Here is a 5,816-nt window from a genome sequence, read left to right as displayed (position 1 = left end):
TTCAGCCCCAACTCTAGAAGCCATCTTTGATTCCACACAACCCATCACCTCCACAGCCAATGACCAGCCCGGCCTCTCTGTGTATCTTCCCACCAGATCCTGCAGCCTTGCTCACATATCCACATCCACAATCACCACCCTGCCCTCTGCGTGACCATCTCTTATTTGGTCTTTATTTATGATTTGGTCCACTTTTCATGGGACAGACATTATGATCACTAAGATACGTAAATGAGACCTCTACTGGGTCTTCTCAGTTAATGTCTATCTTCATGGTACAGTGACACATGCACACCCACAAGCACAGCAGCACAACTCATGACAGCTAAATCTTGGCAGCAGCTCATATGCCCATCAGCAGGTGAATGGATGGAGAGAGAAAATGTGGTATTCACATACCACGGAGTGCTACTCTGCCATAAAGATAAACTTGAGTCATTTGTAGGAAAATAGATGCACCCTGACACCATAATGTTAAGAGAAATACATCAGACACACAAGCTTAAATATCATGTGGCTTCACTTACATGACAGATCCACATCATAAATAAAAAGCAAAATTTAAAAAAAAAAGGGGGGGGGGGGACAGAGTTTTCTTAAATGTGAAAAACATCAAGAAATAGAGGGAAAAGGAGGAAGAGAGACCAAGGGGAGAAAGAATGGAGATGTGTTATGCACACGGACTGGCTCCATGCAAGGGATGGAAACATTATGTACTGTCCACACATGCTCACACACACACAAAAACCTAAGCTCCTCGTCAAAGCCTGCGAGGGTCAGTAAGCATCCGATGATGATTTCTTCAATAGTGTTAAATATGTGCATAGGAAAAAGGTCTGAAAAAATACACACCAAACTATAGTTAGCTTTTCTGTTAACTGGATGGCATCCTTTATAATTAAAAACCATGCTACTTATATTATGGAAAGGAGGAGAATAAAAAGAAATGAAGGGTATGCATTTCACAGTAAATTGCAGTCTAAAGACCAGTGATTATTATTTTTATTACTTTTTTCCTGTTGTGATTACTGCTTTCTCACTTTGTAAGAGGTTTGCAGCAAGAAAGGAAGTAGAAAATTTACTTTGCTTCACAGCCTTCTTTCCTTTTGTCAAAGAGCAAAATTCATTGAGGAAACAGGTTTTGAGAAGGAAGTACAACCAAAGGAACAAGAGATTTCTCCCTGAGAAAAAGAGGGGTCTGGGTTAGCAGAAAAATTATCCTAAGGTGTCTTGGAGAGAAGGCCATGTACAGCAGCAGGGAGCTGGACTCTGAGCCCAGGGCTGCAAGGGCACAGGGATTTTCAGAGGACCCAGTAGAGATGATTTGGACAAGGTGCGTTGGCGCTGCAAAGACCCCAGATCTTGGTGCAAATCTGTGGGACATAAGGCTGATTTGCCCAGGATGACAAAAGCTACATTTCCTGCAAGCTCACAAGGCTGGGTGTCAGAGACAAATTTAAGTGGAAAATTAAATATGTTGAAACAAACCACAAAGGATTTTAGTCTTGGGATGCCCTCCTCTCTATCCTAAGATTCACCCATACTACCCTCTTGTACAAAGGCATACAAAGGCTTTCCACTTAAAAATGAGTGCTAATCCTATGTCCTTTGTAGACAGTGAGGCCCTCTTTCTCAAGTGCATTCCAGTATGCTTCCTGGAGCAGGGAGCAAGGTGAAAGGGGTAGATTAATGACCAGGCTGGTGTTGTAGCAGAGGGTGCATCTCGGTAGCACCTCCACTGGATCGGCCAACAGTGGCACAAGCCCGAGAGCCAGTGCTCGTTGCCTCTTTCATTCTGATCTGAGTGCCTTTTGTGTCCCTATACCACACGCATGCCACAGAACCTCGGCTGTGAGGGCATGACCTGGCACAGCAGCTGCGAGAGCACAGATCCTGGACAAAGGCTCTCTGGGGTGGAAATCAACCTCTGCTGTGTCAACCAGCTCTGTAATATAAGCAAGTTCCTAATCCCTTGGTTTACTCATCTGGGGATGATGAATGCATAGGGTTATGGTGAGGATTAAATACAATCATTTTAAGGTGCTTAGCACAGTGCCTATCACATAGTAAGCTGTCTATTAAATGTTAGCTGCTATTATCAGCTTTTATTATAGTGAGCACTTGAAAAATGCTACATGAGTGAATGAATGAGTGCCCTTCTGGTGTGTTGAGAATAGAGAAGTAGCCAGGAGTAGTGTACCACACCTGTACTCCCAACACCGGGAAACTGAGGCAGGAAGAACACAATTTTGAACCCAATCTGGATAATTTAGCAACTTAACAAGATCCTGTCTCAAAGTAAAAATTTAAATAAATAAAAGGCTGAGGATGTAGTTCAGTATGAAGGCCCTGGATTCAGTCCCTAGTACTAAGAAAAAGGTAAGAATAAAAGGAGAAGAAGGAGAAAGGGAGAGAGAGAGAGAGAGAGAGAGAGAGAGAGAGAGAGAGAGAAACAGAGACACAGACAGAGACACAGACAGAGATAGACAGAGACAGAGACGGAGAAAGAGAGACAGAGAATAAAGCCATGTAGGAAACACAGCACTGTCCAGATTGCCCTCTGTTTACTCCTAGGTGCTGTTCTGGGCTGAAGGCTGCTGTTTTATTTTTACCATGACATAATTTATTTGCACATATGTTGGGTACTTGTCTTTTTCACTGAGACAGTGTTGGGTGCTCCACTTAGCCGCGCGCATTGTCCCACTTGGTGATCCGTAGCTAACATTGGCAAGGACTGCAGTCCTGACCAGGACTACACTTCGTGCTGATGCCAAATGACTGTCTTCTGGAAATGCTATCTTCTGTGGAAATCAGTCTTGGAATCTTGGCCTCAAGTGGCATTAGAACAAACGAATTCCGGGAATCCTGGGAAACTGACAAATTTATAGTCTTTCTTCTCCAGATGTGTTTAAAATAATCCTCAGTCAACAACTCAGCAAGATGACCAGCAGCCACTTGAAAACACTCTAATGGGAGAAAAAGAGTGTTGATGACTTTGCAAATGCCCTCTAGAAAAACCTCTGTGAGGAACCAAAAATGATGTATGTGTGTGATCAATGAGACTATCTTCTCTTCTCACAGAAATTTAAAATAAAAATCACAAACAAGTCACATTTTCTCACATCTCCAAGGCTTCGCAGCACTATGTCTCAGCCGGGAACGACCTCCACACCTCCTGTCCCCTGCATCCTGACATCACCTCAGCCAGCCCCAGGAACAGAGTGCAGAGGTCGGCTCCGAGTGCCAGCTCCGTTTTCCAGGCTGAGTACCGCTAGGCAAATTATTTAACTTCTCCGTGACGCAGGTTCCTACAGCAATGAAAACTGTGTCCACCTTTAGGGTATTTTGGAAAATTAAATATGTTAATATATAGGAACTATGTAGAATAGGGAGCTCCTGGCACATAATGAGCATAATGTAATTGGTGTCATTATTGTTCCACAAATCTTAACACAAGCTTTAAATTCCTGAGGAAATCTTTTGTTCCTCTGGGCAGAGCTGCCCATCCCCCCACACACACATTGCCTCATCTTCCCTGTGGATGTATCGCGTCCAGGTGCACTCCTGCCTTGCCTCAGGGCAAATGCATGAGGAAGGCAGCCTCTCTCTGTCCTCAGAGACCTCCAGCGTTACAATACAGCCATGGATGCAGCCATGGATGCGGCAAATGCACAATAAATACTTCACCTACAAACGCTTTCACTAAGTGCTGCTCAAGCTTTTCAAACTTCCCCTGGAGTCGCTGTTCTCCCCTCTTTGTATGAAACTCCAGCATGGTGACTATGGCTGTGGCTGTTTCGACAGCCAAATGAAGAATGGTTTTGAGCTATAAGAGCCTGCACAAGAATCACTAGAATGGGAAAGGTTCATTATTAATCCTTTAACAAAGTAGATAAATGCTATCCCTAGGACAGCAGAGGGTCTACCCAGCACGAGCTACCTGTAGAGGCAGAACTTGGTTTCCAAGGGCAGCGCTCAAGCATCCCTCCAGTACTGCTGGGTCTCAGGAAATGTCCTAGCTCCCGGGAGAGATCCATGCACAGCTAGTCAGAGCCTATCTGCAAGTAAAGAGGGGCCTTGCCGGGAATTTGATCCAAGGAGACACTGAAAATAGCAAGCCCATCAAAGGCCAAGGGAACTTCCCCTTGTGAAAGTGAGAAAGGCTTGATAAAATCAGAAGCTTGCTGGCAATGAGAAAACATCCTGTCTGAGTTGCAAGGTGAGAGGGAGGCCAGGGAAGGCAGTGGCTGCTTCAGGAAGGAGGTGTGGCACAGCAGATCAAGCAGTAGGATTGGAGTCCAAAGAATCAGAGGCCAGTTCCTCCACTGATGACCTCACTTTATAATGGAGAATCAAACAGGCAAACAAACAAAAACCTGTAAAGCAACTGGATAAGCATAAGAAATGTTCCCAGGTAGGTGAAAAAGGCCCCTTCATCCAAAGATGCCTAGAAAGTGCTCCCATCTTCTTGGTCCTCTTCAGTGAAGGCCTACACAACAATGTCTCTGTCTCTTGTTCATTTAAATTAGAAAGTGTTTGCCAGATCTGAAATCCCAGCTGAGGTGCATGCATTACAAGTTAGAGTCCAGGATGATGTTGCTGGCGATGCGGGTGCCAGCCTGATCCCGTCACTAGGGCACCCAGCGGTGCTCCCCTCCATAGCCTCTTTGAAGACTGCCCTAGCAACAGCCTAGCAACCACTGGTCAGGGGCTCTAGCCCACAGAGGTTCTGCTAGCCCCTTGGAATCAGGGAGTCACTGAGCCACAGAGTCAAGGCCTCAGAAATGCCAATAAACAGTTTAGAAAGGGGAAAAATGACAACTGCAGAACAAGCGGAAGGAAGCACAACTAAAAACAGGTGACATCGAGCATTTCCCCTATACCATCGTGGAAGTCTCCCTAAGACTTGGAAGGAGCTGTCAAGATCTTGGAAGTTTTAAAACTCAGCAAAGAAGAGAAATCCACTGAGAATAGTTCATAAAGTGATTTTATTTAAAGATCTTCAACTAACCCTTGGTGTAGAGCTTCGCAGCACCCTCTGCACCTACCATCTGCAGGACCTAAGGGATTAACAACCTAGTGACTACTGAGGAGACATCAGGCAATTTTGAGAAGAGGCATCAACCATGAGGAAATGTCATTCAGATCGGGCCAGCATCTCATCAAGCCCTCCATGGTGTTTCTCACAACAGATTTCTTTTGCTCTTGTGAATAGAAAACCAGTGGACGTGTCCTCATGTGTCCACTGCGGCCAGTGGAGCACTTCTGTGACCTGCATCCTGAAGCAGTGGCTGATTCATTTCAAGTGATCCAGAGAGTCAGGACAGTGGTGGAGAGACATTTCCAAGGGACCTCTGCCACCTTTTCCATGTAGCATGGCCCCGAAGCTTGATAGACTGTAAGCACATTCAGGTCCACATTCTTCCCAGAAAGGCTGGAGTCTGTGACCGGAACAACAGCATCTATGATGAGCAGGAGAAACACGACAAAGAGGAAGAAGGCCCCGCAGCCTCTTGGAGGTCAGGGGAAGAAACTACAGCAGAAGCAGCTGTCCTCCGGGACTACTTTCAGTGAAGACGGTGTAAAAGTAACTCAAATCCCAAGGCATAAGGAAATGGGGCTCGCTCTTTATGACTCCGCAGCATTGGAAATATAGCTAAGCAGACTTTATTACATCCTGCAACCTTTTGCAAAGCATTTTATGGTACTTGTGGCAGCCATCGGGGTCATGTTTTAATCATGATGACTGACAAGCTGATCTTTAAACAATGGCATTGATGCCCTTCTGCACTTCCCAGCTCTGTGGTTAAGTATAG

General features: G+C 45.3%; 1 pseudogene; it reads left to right on the top strand.

Annotated features, from left to right (window-relative positions):
• Positions 1–5,134: 5,134 nt before the first annotated feature.
• LOC101576308 lies at positions 5,135–5,574 on the top strand (annotated as a pseudogene).
• The last annotated feature ends 242 nt before the right edge of the window (positions 5,575–5,816 follow it).

This window comes from Octodon degus, unplaced genomic scaffold, assembly GCF_000260255.1.
Source record: "Octodon degus isolate 3935 unplaced genomic scaffold, OctDeg1.0 scaffold00176, whole genome shotgun sequence".
Lineage (NCBI taxonomy): Eukaryota > Metazoa > Chordata > Mammalia > Rodentia > Octodontidae > Octodon > Octodon degus.
Note: the sequence above shows the minus strand (reverse complement) of the source record. Positions and strands in the feature narration are given on the sequence as shown.